This window comes from Psittacula echo (assembly GCF_963264785.1).
Source record: "Psittacula echo genome assembly, chromosome: 5".
Lineage (NCBI taxonomy): Eukaryota > Metazoa > Chordata > Aves > Psittaciformes > Psittacidae > Psittacula > Psittacula echo.
In genome coordinates this window covers 64,569,927-64,592,732 of record NC_137739.1, presented here as the reverse complement: position 1 = coordinate 64,592,732, position 22,806 = coordinate 64,569,927, and positions in this window count along the sequence as shown.

Sequence of the window (22,806 nt, the reverse complement as noted above, 5' to 3'; positions counted from 1 at the left end):
ATTGCACCTTGGATATTGCTTCACCACTAACAAGATGCTGGACCGGTATTTTTGTAACTATATGCTGCCTTTGGTAGAATGTTATGAATTATTGTCTTGACAGTTTAAATGTCATACAAAAGTCATTACATTAAGGTTTTTATTAGGACCAATATTCCATTTCTGTTTCTGCCACTTACATTGCACAACATTGTACTAGATACTATGATGCAATTCTGAAACTAGCCTTCCCTGAAAACTATAACTGTAATTCAGAATTTAAATGCTTTGATTCAACCTGATACACTGTATTTCGTTCCAGTATTTGCTGATATCTGTGGTTTAGCAAAGCCTGTGGTCACCACAGGACAGAATGTGTGGGTTTTCTTGAATAAAATATAGTTCTACCATGTCTACTGTAGTGAGTGTATTCCACAAACAAAACTCCTACCAGCTACCGCTATATCTTTTGGGGTCTGTGGGGAGAGGAGTAACTGTCCAGATACAGATAAAGATTCAAGGAGAAATAGCTGGGGGAAAGAAAAAAGAGTGATTCTAGTAAACAGAAAAGGAAAGTGGTCTGTTAAGCGCATGGTCAAATCCTTGCTCTTCATCTGTTACTGTTATTTAGAAAAATATGTTGCACACAATAATAATAGTGAGTAATTTAATTTTGCAATTTGCATTTTTCCTCCATGCATGTAATGGTTTCTCAGAAGCACTAACCTAAAACTTAAGCTTTTAAAAACTGAGGTGGAAACAAAAAAAATTGGCACTGATGAGCCCTTATTACCATCTGTCATGAAAACAGACCTTTCAAAGCATTTTAAAGTTAACTTTCTTCATAATGTTTGGTTAAGAGGCTGTTCACACTAATCCCAGGCTAAATGCCAAATCTTGCTTCTGTTTAGCTAGCTATCTCAAGTATTCCTGTAAGAAAGACATCACTTGGATTTCTCGGACTGTTCTCCAGAAACAAAATAGGAGGGGGGAAAAAAAACCCTTTTGAATTTTACATGAACCTACCTACTGATGAATCATTTCCCTAACAACCCATAACTCCTTTAGCTCTGTCATGCAAGATGATGTCCATGCAGCCCTGTTGATAAAGTCAAATACACAAAATGGAGCAACAACCTCCACTCTGAAAAAATGCTTTTAAAGTATGTTCAAGTAAAGTATAGTTCAAGTCCTGTAGCAAAGAAGAGCTGAGAACCTTTTGGCTCTGGAGGTAAGATGGTTTAGGATCTTGGCTAAAATAAGTTGTTTTAGCATCTCAATTAAAATAAGTATTCCTTCATTTGGATGTCATGAAAAGGCAGTATAAACAGAAAATCTATGCAGCTCAACAGTAGCTGCATTCTTGAGCCTAATTTGCCTTTAGAGAGAACTGATCATGATGAAGTCATGGAACTTCCATGTTTCAAAGGTACACTGGAAGACTTAGGTTTGGCAAGCTGTTGTTCACATGTTGTTCACATGTTTAGAAACAGTATGTACTATCTGCTGCTGCCACTTCTATCACTCTTACTTTATCGAAAGGCATAGAATCATAGAATAGTTAGAGTTGGAAAGGATATTAAGAGCATTTCAAGTAATTATGAAATATAATTAGAAGTGTTTCAGTCTGACACAATAAAGGTGCTCCCAAGATCTACTGTTTTTTTCTGATGGTACGGACTGAAAGCCAGTCCTTGCTATTTCTCACACTCTATGCTAGACGGGAGTGGTCAGAAAAAAACATTGCTCTTTCAAATTTATCTGGTGAAGCAGCATCTATTCCTTTTTCTCTAGAAGCTTTTTAACTGATCCTTGAAGTCAGATACGACCCATGGCTTTCACATAATTACCATCTATATTTAATAGTTTCTAACATGCTTCCTTCTGAGTGCACTGCTTGCTATATGAACTACAGCACGGAAATTGGTGACTCATGGTTAGAAGAGCTTCCTTAGCCTTTCTCGGATTCTACATCTACTTCCTAACAAATGCCACAAGTTTGGAAACTATGAGGAGGATTTTTCAGTTAAAATACAAAAAAAAAAAAAAAAAATAAAAATCATACTTAAAAAAAAAAGCCACAAATGGTCCTGGGTTCCTTGGGGGTTTGTGTCTCCTTAGGTTAAGTGGTGTATTCAGTGTATTTCAAAACTGAATGAAAGACTGCTATAGAGTTAGTGTACATGACATGAACTTGAGCTTCAGTAACATCAATGAAATCTATACTTTACTTGGTGAAATTTTATACTTTATTTGGTGAAATTTCGCCAAATGCCAAAGCGTGCACCCTGCAGTACCAAGCAGAAACCAGAACACCGCCTTTTTAACATTCTTTGGTAGCCTTTTGCTGAATATGGATTGCTCTAGTACTTATACTCCTGGGTTACCAGTTAACAGGCTTTGAAATATGTTTGAATAAACTGTTTTGTGTGGCAGCATACATTGGGTGGTATATGGTGCTCATGTATTTCTAACCTGATTTTTGCCTATTGTTAGTCTCAAACAGTTATATTTTCAATGTACATAGACATCAAACTTCACTTGTAAATTAAGGAATATCTTTTTTTATCCACATTGGTAGCAGCATGAACTGAACCTAGCAGTTTACATAAGCAATCAAGTTGGTCGTCAGTGTTTGCATTGCCCAGAAAGTGTTGTACAGGCTGTACTGGAGGAGTTGGAAACCAAAAAGCATTTGACTTTTGCCTTTGTGTCTCCTGCTAGGAAGCCATACCAGCTGGAGCTGGTGCCTGTTTTCATCATGAAAGATTAAGCTAGATAGAGGAAAAAAGCAAGGGGGTGTCTTTCCTTAAGTGGAAAACAAAAGCTGGACAAGTGAGCACTACCTAGCTTGTCTCAGATGCAGGAATTGCTATCCTAAAGAATAAGAAATGTAGGAATAATTTCAGCTTGTGTTCAAAAAGAATATCTCCAATTTGTACTGTAATTACTGTGGATTTTTAATCTCACAATTAGATAAGTGCTTCACTTTCCCTAGGAACAGGTGAAAACATTCATTACAAACTGTTGTAATGAGTTAAACTTGTCAATGAGGAACAGAGAGATTAAGTGGCTGCTTGCCTTGTCAGCACAGTTCTGAAGGCAGATCGAGCGCAGTCTGGGTTGGAGTTGCTGTTGCCCATTAACTTGCTCCTTTGCCATTGTGGGAGAACTACTCAGCACTCGGGGTAAGGACAGGCTTTGTGAATCCCCCCATGGAAAGGCTGTACAAAGCCACAGACAGCAGTATGAAAAGAGAAGGTAGTGTTGTACTCAGGACCCTCACCTGAAACGTAATGTGTCTTGATTTAGCAACCTTTGAAATATTTTTGTGTGTAAAAATTATTATATAAAATTGATGAAGCATGGAAGAGGCTTTTGAATCCAAGTCTTCCATGTTACCTTTACAATTTGGATAAACTAGGCAATCATTTTCCAATTAAATCTGGTTCAGACATGGTAAAACAGGTAATGCAGACCACCACAACCTGTGTCTTTCAGCAGCTTAATGTGAATAGGAGTGAAACAGATCTGTAGCTCTTTGAGACTTGACTTTACTTCTTCAGAAAGGTGTTAAAAACCTGCATGAGGATAGGGTATAAAATCTTGCATGTGTGAGCAATGCTGATTTCCTAACTGAATCACTATTACTTATGCACAGATTTAGACACCATCAGAATTAGATAATCTAACTTAAACACTTAGCTTTTTATTTATATTAAACATATTTTATTCTTGAAATAGAGGCCAGCTTGACAGCCCTGAGCACACAAGTCATTTGTCCTTTGAATAGAATCAACAGGGGCAAGAAGCAAGTTCCCTGCAGCATCCCACACATGGCAAGACTGAGAGTAGCTTAATTCTAGCCTAGTCCTTGTTTCACTTACAGATGTTACTGGCCAGGTAGCCTCTTGCTCTGTGCCAGGCTGGTGCCACTTGCCCTTTCCCTAGTTATCCATAGGGGAAATACTGGCTGTCCTCCTGGCTAATTTATCGGTGTTTGACACAGTGATTGAAGGTTTCGTGTTGTGCTGCTGACTCAGATCTGGTGCAAATGGAGTTTGGGGTTGGGTTTTTTTAAGCCTTCTTCTTGTGAATGCAGTTTGATTTAAATATTCTGCAGTTTGTTTCACATTTACAGAAGTTGTCTGTTTCTCCCCTGTCAGGCTGAAATTTGGGAACTGTGTGGGTGTCCTTCATCCAGTAATTGCTTTTTGGTATGGGTGAAGGCAAATTTGTTTCCCTGTACTTGTTCACAATCTTCAGTGCTGTTAGTAACTCAGCTATGGCTCCTAATTTCAGCACTAATAAGTGAGGTGGTATACAGATCTACGGCCCAAAGGTAAGAATAATGTGCTTAAAATTGAATGTCCATACACAACAGGCATGTACCATCAGCCTCCTATGAACTACAAAGGAATTTATAGATTTACTTGAATATCCACAAGAAAGCCCTATTGCCTTGCAGCAATTAATTCAAGTGATTGGATGCTAGGAATGGTTTATTATAATTTCACACAGCTAGTAATTTATTAGGATGGCTGTTTCTTTTGGCATATGTCAAGAAGGTCAGAGTTTAGACTTTTTTGGACATTAACCTAGTCTTCTGAAACTCTGAAGTTCCACTTTTTGGTCATTAATTTCATACATGCTGAGATTGTGACAATTAACCCACTTAATAAAGGTCAAGTTTCAATTTTTTCCAATTTCTGGAACACTTAACTTTATTCCTTCTTGAAAATGGGCAGATACAGAATGATAAATAGTTATTAAATGAGAACGAAGATGTAGTTCTGCTGTCAAGATACTATTGAGCAGTTAGTAACAAAAGGACCAGAACTGCAATGGAATTGAAGTGAAAGGAATAGCCTTAAACAGACTATGGGAAAATGAAATAGAAAGGTATAGATCACAGTAAGCTGTTTAAAATCATTTCCACTAGCATCCTTGTTAACTTATTCTACCTTAGCTTCTAATTATGCAAATCCATAATTTGTCCCTTTAATTATTTTCAGGTACATATGTGGGTTTTTTTTCTACAGCTCTAAAACAGAATCTAACCACAGCTGAAAGGCATAAGCAAGCAAAGTGAATAAGGAAATGGTGGTGACATTTTCACATGACCAAAGCCTAGCTGTACTGTATTTTAATAATACCTGGATTTCAATGAGCTACAAGATTAGATAAAAATAAACTCTTGGTTCTATGTAGTCGCATCAATTCCTAATGGATACATTGGTAGGTTGGTTCTGTCACTTCAAAATTAGAACTGAAGTATGCTGTCATTTTTGAAACCTCTGAAAAGTATCTATCAAAAAGCATATTTAGTCATTTCAAATTGCATCATCCATTGAAGAAGTATTTGCAGATGAATCGGACGTAGTAATTTTCTATGTTAATAAAATCATTGAACTTCTAGTATTGTGTCAGTGCCGAGTGACTTTTGGGCATCTATTCTTCAGGTATCAACTAAGATAGTGAGTCCTTCTGGAGCATTACTGCAACAGTTTTATAGGTTGATGCTGAACACTACAACATAGGAATAATATCCAAATCTTACAAATTATAATAATATAGATTGAAAAGAATAGTGTTTCCTGTAAAATTTTTTCATGAAGTAATGCAAGTACTATTACCCAAACCTTAGACAGGGAGGTATCATTGTCACAAATTCTCACTCCTGTTCTGTGGAAGCTGCGGCTTCTGACCAGGCTCACTTCAAGTACGGATGTACAAAGTGTGTGGCAGTATTAACACAGGCACCGGTATAATTGCACAACATTCATATTCTAATATTCTCACTCAAGATTAGATTAAATTATTTTACCCCTGTAAAAAAGTGTGGCTTTTGAGTTTAAAATACTGAAATACAGTTTGGCACTGGTGTGGCTTATTTTTCATGGGAAAGGTTTAGCTTTTGCTTTAAAAACTTGCATTGACCCCAGAGGCTTTTACACACACACACACACACTCTTTAGGTACTCTCTGCCCCTTCTCCATGTGAGAGGAGTTACTAGCCTGTGCTAATGCTGTCTAAATGCTCACCAGTTAGGAGTAATACTTGTGGGACAGATGATTTATAGCCACTTGATTCAAAAGATTTTCAGCTAAAGCTAAATAATCATTTCAAATGATCAAATATCATCTGCCACAAGAAGCAAATACACAGCACGACGATAGTTACCAAGCTTACTCTCAGCAAAGTATATTAATCTTTTCCTCAATTTTACTTTTGGGAGTAGTAATACTGTCTGACAGAACAGTTCACTCATCTTAAGCTGAGTTTCAGGACGCAGCAGCATTTTTCCTAGTGAAATGAGGTTCAACAGGTAGAATTTCAGCCTAAAAATAATGTGCAGTGTTGAGATGGACCTCATGATTTTGCACAAGAAATTAGCTAGCCTTTTCCTCTTCTCTCTCTTTATTAAGAAAGCTATTTTTGTTGTCCATATTGGGCAACTGTATAAAAATAGGCAAGTTTTATATCTTGGCAAGATTAAATGAGAAGTATGTATGTCTTTTTTCATATCTTTGAATATCAAAACAAGGCAAGCCTATTTAGGAACTAGAATTTTATTGCTTAACATATATTTGCATCACGCAGAGAAGACATTCACTTTCATGGCACGTTTTCTCCCAGTGGTTTCCAAATGCCTCGCAGCTCTCACAAGCTGAATTTCTGCAGTACTTTTCTGAGATGAAGGAGCATTATTATGTTTTCTGACATGAAGAAGGGGCTACAATAGGGTGGCAGAGCCTGAATCTGTGGTTCTGGTCACGAGAAACGTTTTCAGGATCAAGTGAAATAGTTTTGTGAACAAACAATAAGATTGTTTCTAGAAAGAGAAAAAGAAGATGTGCCTGCTATTTGTTTTGAACAAACTCTTGCTAAAATAAGCAGTTCATCTTTATGAATAGAAGATCATTAAGCATTGGGGGTTTTTTCTCCGTGGGCGTGGATTGGGGGACGAAAGGAATGTTGCAACAGTAGTGCTAAGCCTCCCCAAAGAGAATACATAATGGTACAGTCTGGTCATCCTATTTCTGAAAAGATATAAAGAATAAAATATAGACAACAAAAAACAAAGTGGAGCTTCTGCATGAAAGATCCTCTGAAGACTTTAAGGTAAAGAGGAGTTGTGATACAGATACACGTAGTAACAAAAAGTGGTGTAGGGGAAAGCATAGCTTGTTGATTTAGCGACAAAAGTGTTCTCTCTCAAATGTGTTGGTCTAAACTGCACAAATCTGCAGGAAAGTGTGAGATTTAGCATGTCTTCCTCATGCAGAAAACTTCTCAAAACATTGGATCTGTCAAAACATCCTATTTTGATGTTTCAAGGCTGATTTGTTAAAGGAACAAAACATGGGCAGTGACGCAATCTCTTTGCACTTCCCTACACGTTACTTAAGTACTTAAATTACTTAAATGTCAAGTGTTAAGAGTTTCACAGAATCATAGACAGGTTTGGGTTGGAAGGGACCTTAAAGATCATCTATTTCCAGCCCCCTGCTCTTGTTGGTCATCTTCAAATCTGAAAAAATTATGGAAAGCTCAAAGAATGCTGAGTCCCATGAGGACAGTCACCAGCCAGGTAGTGCCCTGCTTTAGGGACAGACCTTCTTCACAATCTCATGCACGCTTACGCAGAAAATCCATGTGGAGACAGCAGCTCATGGTTAGCCACAAGGGCCGGAAGAAAACCATGCCTCTTTGTTCACAAAAGCAACTTACATTTAAAATCTCTGATTTGGGCTTGAAATGACCTTTTAAAAAAATTGACCTTTTAAAAAGACCCTTTTCAAAGGCCCTTTTAAAATACTTCAACCCATTTCTTCTAAATACTGAAGTAAAAGATTCAGAATTATCAATATCTTAATAGTTTTTTATCCTCTGCTGCAAATGGTCAGGAATGAATTTCATTGCAAATTGAAGAACAAACTAGGATCTGAATTGGAAAGTTGCTTTCTGGTCCAGCCCTAGACTCATTTGTAGAATCACAGAATAGAATCATAGAATAGTTAGGGTTGGAAAGGACCTAAAGATCATCCAGTTCCAACTCCCCTACCATGGGCAAGGACACCTCACACTAAACCATGTCAACCAGGGCTCTGTCCAACCTGGCCTTGAACACCTCCAGGGATGGAGCATTCACATCCTCCCTGGGCAACCCATTCCAGTGCCTCACCACCCTTACAGTAAAGAACTCCCTCTTTATATCCAATTTAAACTTCCCCTGTTTAAGTTTTAACCCACTACCCCTTGTCCTGTCACTACAGTCCCTAGTGAAGAGTCCATCCCCAGCATCCTTTTAGGCCCCCTTCAGATACTGGAAGGCTGCTATGAGGTCTCCACGCAGCCTTCTCTTCTCCAGGCTGAACAGCCCCAACTTTCTCAGCCTGTCTTCATACGGGAGGTGCTCCAGTCCCCTGATCATCCTCATGGCCCTCCTCTGGACTTGTTCCAACAGTTCCATGTCCTTTTTATGTTGAGGACACCAGAACTGCACACAATACTCCAAGTGAGGTCTCATGAGAGCAGAGTAGAGGGGCAGGATCACCTCCTTCGACCTGCTGGTCACGCTCCTTTTGATGCAGCCCAGGATACAGTTGGCTTTCTGGGTTGCGAGCACACACTGAAGCCGGCTCATGTTCATTTTCTCATCAACCAACACCCCCAAGTCCTTCTCTGCAGGGCTGCTCTGAATCTCTTCTCTGCCCAACCTGTAGCTGTGCCTGGGATTGCTCTGACCCAGGTGTAGGACCTTGCACTTGGCATGGTTAAACTTCATCAGGTTGGCATCAGCCCACCTTACAAGTGTGTCGAGGTCCCTCTGGATGGCATCCCTTCCCTCCGGTGTATCAACCGAAATCTCAACCTTCTCTATGTAGGAGCACCAGGGGCAGTCTGAAAGATGGAGAACCCCATACTGACCCAATAAAACATAGTTGACTGCTGACACTTCATACTATAGCAAAAAAGCCAACAAACTGAGGAGGAGTCTGAAAAAGCAAAGCATTGGTTTACCGTCTCAGATTTCTGTTAAAGGAAATAGACAAAATTAAGAAGATAATCAGCTCTTCCTAAGATTACAAGCACCCTCTCTCACCCTAAGATTACAAACAGATTCAGATTGAGGGATAAAGGTAGAAACTTATCCCATGGGCAGGTAATTACGCAGTTCTCCAAGGAGCAAGTTTTTTGCATTGCTTTTGATGCTTTTTCTATGCACAACAGAATGGAAGTTCAGTGGTCTGAGCTGGATTTCCTACATTCCTCGAAAGACCAGTCAGACCGAGTCTTTGATAACAGACTCATCAGTTTGGCAATATGGAACTTGAGGAAGTGTGCATAAGTTTCCCTCCTATTTTATTTGAACCTTTTTTTGAAGATCAGAGCATACTCACAATTTTTATAGAACTTCTAAATCATTAAACCTGCTGCATATGATTATAAATGGCTTTTGTAGTCTGCTCAGCTTTTTCATATGCTGGGTTTAAATCAGGTAAACTGGAATAAATGCAGGCTCCTGACTCCCACCTGATTTTTGATATCCCCATGAACACTTACTGGCAAATTGAGTTAACTCTCTACCACTTGAAATAGCCACTAAATAAGGTCCACATGCTTTTCAGCTTTCTGACCTTTTTGGTCCAGTTACAAGTTTAATGGAACATGTAAGTCGTATACCAACCTCAGTAGGGGTTGATATGACTCTCCCTCATCTTCAGCCTTCAGAGGCCCTTAGAGAATACAGCTGCTTTGGTCAGCAGACATTTGGCTATAGGACCTCACCAGTTATTAATACAAAGGAGGGGAATATGCATAGAGCACGTGCCACTGAGGCGGTCGAAGTCTGAGATGAAATAATCCAGGTAGAGCAATAGTAATGAGTCAGTTGAAACTGTAATCTCAAGCACAGAAATCTTAAACCTAATAAGCCTAAAAACCTGATGTGTGTCAATTTTCCTGTTTGTTTAGGTTTGCTGGGGTTTTTTAACATCTTTCATATTTGCAAGATCTTTAAAGACACCCGTGCCCTCTCTGGTAATGGGATAAATACGGTACTTACTGGAATGAGATCTCATTTTGTTCGGTTTCAAACCAAGTAAGTGGTTTTCGAAAGTCTGTAAAGGGATTTACCTCCAAAGCTAACAAACCAGCCATGGAACAAAGGGAGAATAGCCCTTGTTTGAAGTCAGTGGCTACCAAAACACAGTATATTGGCACTCTGAGTGCCAGTTTTTCCTTTCCTAAAGCATGCTGCAGTATTCTGGAGCAAGTGCCTCATGTGGTGGTGCAGGATTTCTACCTTTGCTGTCTCTCTTTCCCCTTTCACTGACATGCAGAGAAAACTACAGCACGGACATGCTGCATCACTCTCCATACCTTCAAGCAGAGTTTCAGATGTATGTACTGCTTCTGTCTGGTTCAGGTGGGTCATGAGAGAAGATTATTTCATTACTAAATGTAAGAACTGCAGAAGACCCAGTCTTAGCTGAGTCTCAGGCCAGGACCTTAGACATGGGCTCCAGATTATCCCCTCAGCCTGCAGCAGGGAACAGCTGACTAAAAGTGCATCCAGAAGTGCCTAACTTGAGACATGACCCAGCCAAGCTCACAAGGTAGGGGCATCCCTGATTTCAGCACAAATTATATTCCCCTTATTTGAAAAAGGACCTGACCATGTCCTGTGCTTTCTGAGGGGTCTGGAAAAAAACAACAAAAAAACCCCCCACTAACTCAACAGCAAGCTGTTCTGTTGTGCTTCTGGCTGAATCTCATCAGGCAATGGCTGGTGCCACGTTCAGAGCACTATTTCTTAATTCTCTCTCCTTCACTTCATACTTATCTCACTTTAGAGAGTGTGAAATTTTTCAGTTCATTATGTTCTGAACTGTTATTTAATTGGAGCCCGTAATGTGCAGTCAGTATACACTGCACACAGTCATTTAAAATATTCCAGCAGTGCACATTTTTTATAAGTGGTTCAATTGGAAGTGATCAAGGTTTGAGACTTGCAGCCTATAAAGGCTTCTGCTGTGGAAATGTGAAGTGCTGCTCTCAATAATTTCAAACTGCTTCCTAAGCAGGCCTTCTGTTCTGACTGTCTTAAACTGCAGCATAATTTCTCAGCGTGGTATGCCCAGAACCTCCATTTAATGTCTCGCTCAGAAAGGAGCCAGATTCGACAGAGGGTTTGACAGAGCCCACTAGCTGTAGAGCGTGGTGGGAGCCCTTCGCCTCTAAACAAAGAGGTTGGGTGGGAGATTTTTATTTCCCTCACCCCATCTTGTCCAGAAGTACTGGAACCGTGTGACTGCCCTTTGCTCTGCATGGTGTCTGTCATGCTTGCAGCTTTGTCCTCAGTTCCATGAGATCTTGAGTGTGACTGAGATAAGAGCACGAAGTCTCTCTAAATGGATTTCCTCCAGCAGTGCACTCTGAAGCTCCAGTATTGTAAAGGAGGACGACACCCTAGAAGAAATTTAGGAAGAACCGCAGCATTAAGAGCTCATATCAGAACCAACTGCAGTTTCACTGCCACGGAGTGGAGCCGTGGTGAAGAGAAGGTACTACCCAGGGATCAGGGGCAGCAATGCAGCTATTTAAAGTTTACTCTGCCTGTATTTTGGACATGGCTGCAACCTATGACAACACTGACTGCAAACTTAACTTTCTTCCATCTCCTACAACCTGTGCATTGGTGATAAAAGGATCTATGTCAGGGGAGGGTCGTCTGTAATCTTCCCCAGCCTGATTCTGTGCAGCAAAGGAAAGACTCTACTTGTGAGAGAGAAAACGAAGCTCACCACCTCCCTTCTCCTGCTCCTCAGAGCAAAATGATACTCAGGGATTGCTAGCTGTCTGTTGTGGTGGGGCAGGATGGTGACAGCTGCAGACAACACCGTGTACCACACAGAGAAGAGCCTCCACTATTTTTCAGCATTCAAATTTAAAGCCGAAGATGAGTCAGAGATTCCAGTTTTATTGAAAATGCATGGTAATCTCTAGTAATGACCTAGTCTAACTAAAGAACAAGCACTTGTTAAAGGTCATTTATCTGAGTAGCGAAAAGTGTTCATTTTCCAAGCGCTGTCATCTTCTACTTTAATTAACATCAGCCGTGTATGCTGTTGGCAGTGGCTTCAAATATTGTAGCATGGGAAGACTGGACTTCCAGTGACATTTTTAATGAAAAAATGTAAATCATCTCTTGCGAATTGTATAATCAAGGTGTTCATTATCTAACCCTGGACTGCAGAGGAACACCTACAGAAACAACCTGAACTCCGTGAATTTTGGATAAGTCTGTTGAAATGAGAAGTCTTGCAGACATAACCCAGGAGCTGCTATCAGCTGGGGATGTGTCTGAAGAGGCATGGCCAAAATAGCAAAAAAAGACCATGAAAAAGACCAATGAAGCACGAAGAGGCAGAATCTAACTACTGATGTTTAATGGAAATGTAGAACAAGTACCTTAGGAATCTGCATATTTGGGAAACTCCTTCTGTGAAGATCTTTCTCCTGATCCTGTAAAGAGACTGATGAAAGCCCTGACAAACAAGCATACATCCTTTCCAGAATGCACTAGGAGTAACCACTCCAACTCTAGATTTACACCTTGAGGCTGGAAGGGTCCAACTAGATCACTGACCCTGATCTCCCCAATTGCATCCAGTTACCTCGTACTCATACATACTGTGCATTTGGCTAAGACAATGGCATCCAATGTTGATACAAAGATAAGAAAAGATGATTGATTCTGTTGTTATTCCTGGCAGCTTATTTCAACGTTTGATCATTCTCACTTTCAAAAAAAATATTTTCCTATTGCTTCAGGTCCTAATGGTAGATTTTGTACTGCTTCGTTTTGCTGGATGCAAAAGTGCTCTCTCTAGTCTCTGGAAATTTCCGTCCATGAATATACTTATAAAGAATAATCCAGTTTACCTTCCAGGCTTCTTCTTTTGATGAGATAGGCAAAGGAAACCTCTCATTGTAAGCTGTTTCCTTCAGCCTGAAAGTCATTTTGAGGTGTACCTTCTGTGTTCCTCTCATTTTTCAGCACTCTTCAAAGATTTCTCCACTGGAATATATGTAGGTACTTGTAACACCCGGGCTGTTTATAGTGGTATTTATGTTTTTAGCCACCATTTCTTCTGGTCAAATATCAAAGTAGTTCTCTTCATCTTAGTGCTTCTTTGAAGTTCCCATTGAGTTCCATGCTCATCGTTTGAATCACTACTATCAATGATATGGTTTCGACAGTTCACAGGTGGACCCTGTATTCTGATTTCTAGCCATCTGGCTTTGAATTCAGGCATGTTAAAAGTTCTCAGGTTTTGTGATACCATTTTAGCAAGAAGATTGGACCATAACAAGAGCTCCGTGATCATCTTCACTTATGACTGAAATTGTTACATCTTCAATTCTTTTTTCAGACTAATTTTCTATTTCCTTATTTCTGTAAGTCCAGTGTTGTTTTGGGGGGTTTCTTTGATCTTCCTAATTTCATGTGCTGCATGCCATGTTCTGACAAGAAGCTCTATAGTTAAGTTTAATGTCTTCTGGAATATTTTTACTTACACAGATAAAAATAGGGACATGTTCTCCAGTACATTTTTTTGGAACAGAGATCGCTAAACTCCACACTTTTCACATTTAGTCATAATTTTGGAAAAACAACAGTGCCAAACTGCTTGCAAAGTTTGTGAAGCTCAGCTCCAAATTCAGTTTTCCCAATAGTGGGATGAGTCAAAGCTTGTCTCTCCAGGTACCTTCACTTTTTACTGTGGATGAGGACTATATAGCATGGGTGTTCATGGCTTTTGTTAAATACGTTCATGCTCAGCAGTCAGTTTGTACAGCCCTTCAGTAAGGAAGAACATGGATCATCTGCACTAGGCAATTCTCGAGGCAGGCTTCTCCTAGAAATGGTCTGAAAAGACCACGGCCATTCATACAAATGTGGGATCTGATCTGAGTGGGATATTGCCAAGCCACACATACGTGGAGAGGAAGCGCAGCCCTGCCACCTTTCTCTGTCCTCAGCCATGCTTTTCATTTTGTTCAGATATTACTTTTCTCAGTGCCTACTGCATTTTCTTCCAGCCACCCCACTGTGTACCTGCCACCACAGATGCTATAGTCTTTGTCTTTCACTTATGTCTTTCACACACACCCCACACAGAATCTAAACACAAAACCAGGAACCCAGGTGATGTAAAAGTGTGAAGTATTTCTGGTTTTTGCATTCACATTCTGGTGTGCACACAAGGATGTCAGCTTGTAGCAGGTTCTTGGGATATGGAAAATGTGTACTGGTAAGTTTTGCAAACAGCTGGGAAAGGGAAAAAATAATGCTAATTATTTGCACCATTCTGATGCTGGAAGTCACTGGCAGATTGATAACCTGTCACACTAGAAACAAATCCCAGAATGCTCGTAGCCTAATGGCCTGTCATTGTTTTGTGTGAATGTTACATTCCACTTTTCCTAATCCTAATGACAAGTCAGCAAGTGAGAGGTGTAAAGCTCTGGAAAAGAAGATTTCTAAATGAAAGATCACAACTCCTTCCAGTGCATATGCCCAGTTAATATTCAGAACCCCTGAATCATGCTATGGACAAAATGAGCTTATCTTCGTTTCACCATGAGGTTGTATTTTTACTCAGAAACTTGCAGTGAAGATCTCAATGACAGATTTATACAGCATTTAAAAAAAAGTGTCTTGGAAGAAGTCTGAACCTTGTTTGCTTAGAATGAAGTAGAATCATTATTGACACTCTTGAGATGAAAATTGCTCCCCACTTTCCTCCAAAGCTTAAACTAAATCAGTAAATATTTTCTTTTTCTTTTTTTTTTTTATAGTTCAATATAACTCTTTCTATTTTGACTTAAGTCTATTGCAACTACCTTGTGTCTGAATCATAGAAGTCTTAGTATTTAATTACCCTAGAACAGGTACCCTAATTCCCAAGATGGATGGCATGCTTACTGTATCCAGGATGGGCAGAAACCTCTGTATTAGTAAGTTTAGTTTCCTGAAGCTATGGGGCTTATATTTATCTATAACCCATTCATAAACTCATAAAGTTACAGTTTAAACCCTTGGTCTCACTGCTCAGTACTCTGAAGTTGCTTCCCAAAGCCCTGTTGACATGGATGTGAAGAGTCGGTTCCTTCTGCTGTTGAAAATGGGGTTTCTCTCCAAAATACCAAGAATTATTTGAGAGATATTGCTGTCTTACATGCAACTTGTTAAGCCTGAGGCTGGTTTTATAGCGAGAAGAGAAAACACAGTCAAAATGAAGTGAATGAAAGCATATATCTGCACACTGTACTTACAGGTGCAATTAAAGAAGAAATACAAGTTCTGTGAACTGTGACCTACCCACACCAGCTTCACTTAAACTTTTACCTTCACACTGCTTCAAGTATCATCATTTGGCTGATTTGTGTGGAGTGAGCTGCACAAAAATACATGTTTACAAAGAGTAAGAAGCCTGTGTACTCTTCCCTAGCAGGGGTGTGCAAAATCATAGAAACATAGAATCATAGAATGATTTGGGTTGGAAAGGAGCTTAAGATCATCTAGTTCCAACCCCCTGCAATGGGCAGGGACACCTCACACTAAACCAGGTTATTCAAGGCCCAGGTTATTCATCTTTGAACAGTGCCGGGGATAGAGCATTCATGGCTTCCTTGGGCAACCTGTTCCAGTGCCTCAACACTCTCACAGCAAATTTCTTCCTTGTATCCAACCTAAATCTCCCCTGTTCAAGTGTGAACCCATTACCCCTTCTCCTATCACTACAGAGCTGTATTATGTAGATTTTTCCTGACTTTGTTTAACCTGCAGATTTCAGTAGACCCTTTTGTTAATACAGCCTAAGTTTTAACATCTGTAAATGCTTGAGCTGTCTAGGAACCAAGTTACTCAAGGTTCTTGAGCAAAGTATAAACACCTTGCAGTGGCTCAGCTGACAAAACAACCACTGTGTGTGGAAGGGATGCTGCCTGGGAGTAGAAGGCACATTGAGGGCCAAGTATCCCAGCTCTTCCACTGCCCTACCCTGTGATCTTGAGAAAGGGCTCTGTTTTAATGTGCCTGCTTCTCTGCCTATAAAAAGGCATTTTGAGCTAAGTGTTTTGAGAGTAATAGATACTCTGAAAACCCATCTCAATGCCCAGAGATTCCCTGGAAGGACTGAGCTAATTTGGCATCTAGGATGTAGCAGAGTGAAGCCCTGTTGGTAATATAGTGGTTCGACAACACAGGTAATACTGAGAAAAAAACACTATTCAAATCTCTGCAGTTTCTTCTACTTGTGACTGGTGAGTTTAGGCTTCAGGCTATAGTGCTATTTCATGAAATGAATAAGGAATGAGTGTGCTGAACTATGACCTGAACTCCCTCACACATTAAAATGGGCAACAATATTTGCAGCCGAGTGTGAATCATGGTACCATGTACCATGGTGCCACACACCATGACAAATCATGTCATCAGTGACAAAATAGCACAACGATACTTTGTGGAGACAAGGCACTGTGGACCTTCATTTCAGAAATGTCGTCCACTTACACTGCCAGCCCAGTCCTGAAGAGCTGCATCTGTTTGACTCCCCTGGTTAAATCCAGAGGCACTGGTTGGAACCAGTGGCTGTGGCCAGGCTGACTTCTGAGGAGCCACACAATACCTCTCCAGCACCAGCAACACCCCACTGAAGGGGATGCAAACAAATGTGGTGCTTCTAGTCTCAACACTTGCATTTACCTGAAATAATTAGCTGAAGAGAAAAAAAAATGCCTTCTATACTTGCAAAGCTGGGAGGAAAGGAAGTGCATCTAAGATTGCTCCAAATGAAGCAGCGAGGCTCAGAGGAACCAGAGACCGCTGCTTGTATGCTGCATTCCTTACTCCTGAGACAAGTTTATGAAGGAATGGAGCGTCTTTAATCATTTAATTTGGTTAATTTAAAACTACATATGCATAATTTATTTACAGAGAGGTAAAACCCTCTAATTCCCGCATTTATTATTGTAACACAGTATTAGAGTGATTTTTTTTTTTACTATTGCAATCTGCACACTGTCTGAGGGAGTTAGTGTTGAATCGTGCCTGAATGAGTGTGTTTGAGGGGCTTTGAGACTCCAATCTATACCATCCTCCATAAATTATGCACATAACTTTCCAAAGGCGTTGCAGATATTATAATACAAATTAATTTACAGGGCTTTTATTCCCAGCCATTGTTTTATGCCCCTTATCTTAAAGGGAAAAAAAATAAAGACTCCTATTTCCCACTCCACACTGTAAGGGGGATTTGGTATTGGTGACACTGCAATAGTGCCTTATGTTGAAGGCGCATTTAGCTCATTCACAGCAAAACCCAGGGAACCTGTCTTGTTGAAACTATCTCCAAATACTATTTATGCAATCTATTCATGTAAGTGGGACACCTTTTCTAATTCTAGCTCATGGGAATTTAATTGCCAAGTTTGAGCCTTTGTCAGGATATCTATCACTTTTCAAGGACTTTATGGATGGATAAAGAATTCAGTGAGGTCCAGATCTTTTACAGGACTTGACAACTAATTCTGACCTTCTCGATGTGTAAAACGTGAGCCCTGGAAGACCTGGCTGAGGCAAAGAGAGAGAATTGATTCCAGAGCTGCCTCCTTCCCAGGTAGCTTTAAATTATGTTCCAGCCTGACCCAGAAGGTTTCTCCAATGTAAGTATCAGCCCACTCACCTTTAGATAGCTGAATTTTCCCTCATTCTTTTTCTGACCCAGGCTGTACTTTGAGCAGACAGCTTCACTGAAGGCATTGTGTGTCCACCATAATGCCTCTCATCACTAATTCACAGTCCCCTGGTATGTATGAAAGCTTAAATTATTTCCTACAGTGTGCATTAGCTTGCACATGTCTATGCTGAATTTCATCTTCCATCATGCTGTCTGGTCAGGTCTTGCTGGAACACATCGTAGCTCCCCATAGTTTTGAGTAACCTAAAAAATTCTGTGTCATTCGGACATTTTGCTAATTCACTATTTACATACCTACTCCCAGGTCACTAAGAAACATCTCTTGCTACAAACTTTGGGCTGGCAGGCATAAATTCTTAATGTGTATTGAGGCCACGAGCCAATCCAGGACTATTTTTTAGTTTGATTTATTTGAAGTAGCTTTTAATGGCTTATTAGTAGCTGTTGAAGGCAATGAAACCTGCAGTAGCATTACAGGTTTTGCTTTCTATAGCTGGGGTTGCCACTGAAGACAGCAGGGCTCACATTGTGCTCCCCACTACTAGAAGATAGCTCTTTCCTAAATCTGTGTGGGATGTGAGCCTCTTCCTTTCACTGTATTTTTCCTGTGCGGGGAGGATAACAACTCCCAAAGGCTGCAACAGCTAGCCGCGGTGCAGAAGTATGTGTCTCTATTCTAGGAAACTGGGTTGACCTATTCCCCTGCCTGTGCCGTGGGGGCTGGCATAAGAGAAGGAAACAGGCTGACAGAGGCAGACAAGAGCATGCAGTGGGATAGGGAGGAGGAGTGTGGGCCAGTCCTGCCTGTTGTTGAGCCTCCCGCTAAGGTTATCTCTCCTATCCCTGCTTGTGCCATGAGGCAGTTACTGACTTGCCCCTCAGAGTAGCTCCCTGTCTGCTGTCCCTGGAAACGCTGAAGGCAATACGGTCATATGGCTCTTCTTCCCAAAGATGAGATCCTTAGGACTGATGGACCATGTTGAGCACAGCAAGTGCACTGTCTAACGGTGTTCCTTGGGAAGAAAGCATGACATGGCCTCATTCTTTTACTGCAGGATGCACCTCAATAGATTCATTTAATCCACCTGCCTCCTCACCTACCACTGTAGAAATGTTATATTTTACTACATAAATACCCTCCATTTCTCCCTAATGTGCTGTCAATACTCCTAAGTGACAAAGAGGGAGGTGCTGTGGGGTACTGGTTGCTTTGGATGGAAAGGAGGGGATCTGGACAATGTAGGGGATGTAGGAGGTAAGGTCAGATTTTGGAATTTTAAGTAGAATTTACAGAGGAGAAATCTCCTTTTTCTCTGTCCCTTGCACATGATCTCACATGATCTAAAACAGTTGGGGGTCATGAGCATTCCTGGCAAAGCCAGCACCACACTGAAAAGGTTACCACCAGTTTGTGCTGGGATGTGCAACAGCAGCAAAGGGAAAGCAAGAGCTGAACACTTAAACAGAGAATTGTTGGCACAACAATGATGCTTTGTGGACAGCATTAGGATGATACCTATTTCTCACTGGTATCTGTTGTTCTAGGATATATGCAGGCTTCAGTGTATGAGAGTGATTTGGCTTACGGTTAGCAACACTTAGAAGGTTATCTCTCCAATCAGAAGAAAAGAGACTTTTAATTACCAGCACAGTAAGACTATCAAGCTGGGGCAAATCCTATGTTTAATCCTGTGCTACTGATCTGGGGTTTTAACTGGTTCAGATTCTTGTCTTTGGCTGTTCCCTCATGAAATCACTTCCTGTGCTGGATGTTTTTGGTGGCATCATTTTGCAATAAAAGGATGGAGGGCAGAGAAATATTTGACTCTCAGGCTGAGCATGCTTGGGAAAATACTGTTCTTCCCACAGCCCCCATCTGAACATAGAAGAAGGCCACAGAGCTGCACAGGTACCTTCACAAACCATCACTCATTCATACTGTGCAAGGGGCTGGCATTCCCTCAGCCACCAGCTCAGGCCTCTGGTCCTGCTGGGGAAACAGGCAGCATAAAGCCCCCTCATGCTGTCCCAGCATCACGCCAGGTAAAGACAAAGGAAAAGTCTCTGATTCCAGCTTGTCAACACCAGCATACAGAGCAATGCTTGTTTGAACTTCTTCCTTTGGTGTTCACCCTGTCGCACGTGGGCTGCATTGATTCAGAGAGCTTTGGCAGTGAGCTAACGAGCAGCGTTACCTCTGGGTGGGGGCTGCTGTGCTGCAGGTGCTGTGAAGGCATCTGCCTCCCCCAGATCATGTTCAGTCACCTGGTTTCCAGCCCGGAGGCTCAGGACAGCGCTGCCTCAGATTACATCTCCCGTGTCATCCTGCACCTCCTCACCCTTTCCACCCTCCTCCCAGTCCTCCAGCCTTTCCTCCCGCCCTTGGCCACCCTCCTGCTGCCTCTCCGCCCCTCTGGCCATCCCCACTCCCCTGTCTGCATTCCTCTCCGTCTGCCCTGTTTGCCTCCAATCATAGCACCTAACAGACCCTGCTTTTCTGCAGAGACCAGGGCAATCACCTACAGCTCTCCACAGGGCGCTGCATCCCAGGGGGGAGCAAGGCCTTTTTCCCTCCTGCTGTGTTTGAGGTGGCTTGTAACTCTCCGGGGCCTCCATAAACACTGGAGCCGGCTCAGGGATCTTGTTTAAAGGTTGGGGAAGTAGGGTAGGCAGGTTGGGGGTTGCCTCGTTAAAAAAGGGTCGACTTTGGGGTCTGCAACTAAGCAGGGAGGCAGTGGGAAGAGGAAGAAGAGGCAGGAAACTGAACAGTAGGGTGTGCTCGAGGCTATTTGGGAGCTGTGGTTTCAGGTGTTAGCTCAACCATGAAGTAAAACTGCCTCCAGCACTGCCCTGTCAGGGCATGGAAATGTGGCCAGCCCCAGCTCAGGGGTAACATAAAGTCCGTTTCCTTCCCATGGTGCCCGGGCAGGCCTGCCCTTACTTGCTTTGCGGAGGGCTGCGAGCCCTCCAGGGCGCAGAGCCTCCGGGCTGTGGGATCTCACCATGCAGGAGCTCTGCCCAGCTCCTCTGCCCCGCAGAGCTGGTGGGACCGGGCCAGCTCAGCTTCCCCAGGCCCCGCCGAGCAGCGCGACATGGGGGGTGTTTGCATGTCGCTGGGGCTTTCACAGCACTTGGGTTTTGTTAGAGGAGGAGGAGTTTCTCCCTTGACATTTTCACAGCTCCGGAAGGAACAGGAGGGATTGATGACTCTGAGCACAGCAAAGACAAAGAGGTGATCCTGCCCTACCAGGCTTTGATAAACCCAGGCAGCCAGCCACCACTTGTTCTTACAATCCCTCACTCCCACATATGCACAAGAAACACTATTATGGGGCCTTTTCAACATTAGTGCATGCTTATTAACTGATGTGCCTTTGTTTTCGCTTAAAAACCTTGTTTCTAAACCTCTCCTTAAAACTCGCCGTATAGATGCACAAGCATACGTATTTTTCTCTCAAAGAAATCAGATCTGTAGCATTTGAAGGGAAAAGTAAAAGACCATTTTAAGCTAAATCATTTTTTTTCTTTGTACCATTTTCTGTTGCCAGATAACTCTTCTGCTATTAATTTCGCAGACATTGTGCTCAGTTTCAGTAGCCTTCACAGGTCTCTTGAGGTGTGTTTGGGCAAGTTTTTTTGCTACCAAAACCCTCTTCATTTTTTCTCGGAAGCACAATGTTTGCACCTCGCAAACCTGACACTGGCACTGAGGCACAGATTTGTAAAGGTATTTTGGCATCTCCCTCCCAGCAAGTCAGACTCAGAGATTCAGCTTTTCCAGTATGATAGTTTGCTCTTTTGTTGGGTGGATTTTCCTTCTCTTGGAGGAATGGCAAACCTGAATTGACTTCTCTGAGAGCAAAATCACAGGAGCATAAGGCAAAATCCTTTCCAAATAGCACCTAATTAGCTCTTGCAGATGCCCAACAGGGAAATCAGGCACTTTAACCCATTTTCTCCCCACAAACTTGCAGGTAAAGCAACTGCATCAGAATATGAGAACACACTTCTCATTCAATGGGATACCTACCTGGCTGGATGCAGCAACATGCAGATGGGTTGAAGAATATGTGGCACAGTGGCTTCCTAACAGGACTTAACGGTTCCCAACACCTGAGAGCTTTTCCAGCACTAGCTCAGTAATTATGCAACATGGACAGGCCTACTTTTTTGCAATTGCTTATGCATTTCACTGTAACTTTGCAAAATGATCAAATGATTGAGATCTAGAAAGTTCATGCTTTCTGTTCTGTCTTCAGACTGTTGCATGACACTATTGTGCAGTTTAGACCCTTAGTGAAACTAATTCTGTTTGCTGCTGTCCTGCCTAGAGAGCTATGGAGAACAGGACCCCGTTGTGCTAATTTCTGGATAAGCTTATAATGAGAGTCCCCATACTGACAAATCCATTATATAAATGGAAAAAGAGACCCAGAGAGAGCAGGGACACAAAAGGGAGCGAACAATACAGGAGCCGCAAATATCGGGTCAGTGAGGCTCTGAGCTTCAGAGTGTCCTGCTCTCACTTGAGGCCAGTCACCTGAACAGTTTTCACAGGGGTGGGAGTCTGTTGGATGCCCAAACCACAGCTGAGACTGAAGCTCAGCATCTGTATGTATTCAAAGGGAATATCAGGCCTGAGATGCTCTGCTTGCTGTGTCCTGTAGGATGCTGCATCATTTGTGCCAAGCACTTCCATGAGGGAATCTGAAACATAATACCCGAACACCCACCAAACCCCAGCAAACTGCTGAAGTGTAATTCAAATGGAGGTATTCTGATGTGGTCAGTTAACCCCCTGCTACCTCCAACCCTGATACCTCTGTGTAAATGAAAGAAAAGATAATAGTGCTGGATTGTTGGGAGGAAAGCAGTGATACCATGAGACAGTTTCTTATTAATTATTTATTGGGCGCTGTGATCATGGCTAGGTTTAGCCTTTGCCCTGCTCTAGGTCATCACAAGTGTATACCCCATGCCCTCACTCAAAGCATTAAGCAGCCATGCCAAAGACAGGATCTTTGCATGACTGCCTCTAGATCCCAACAC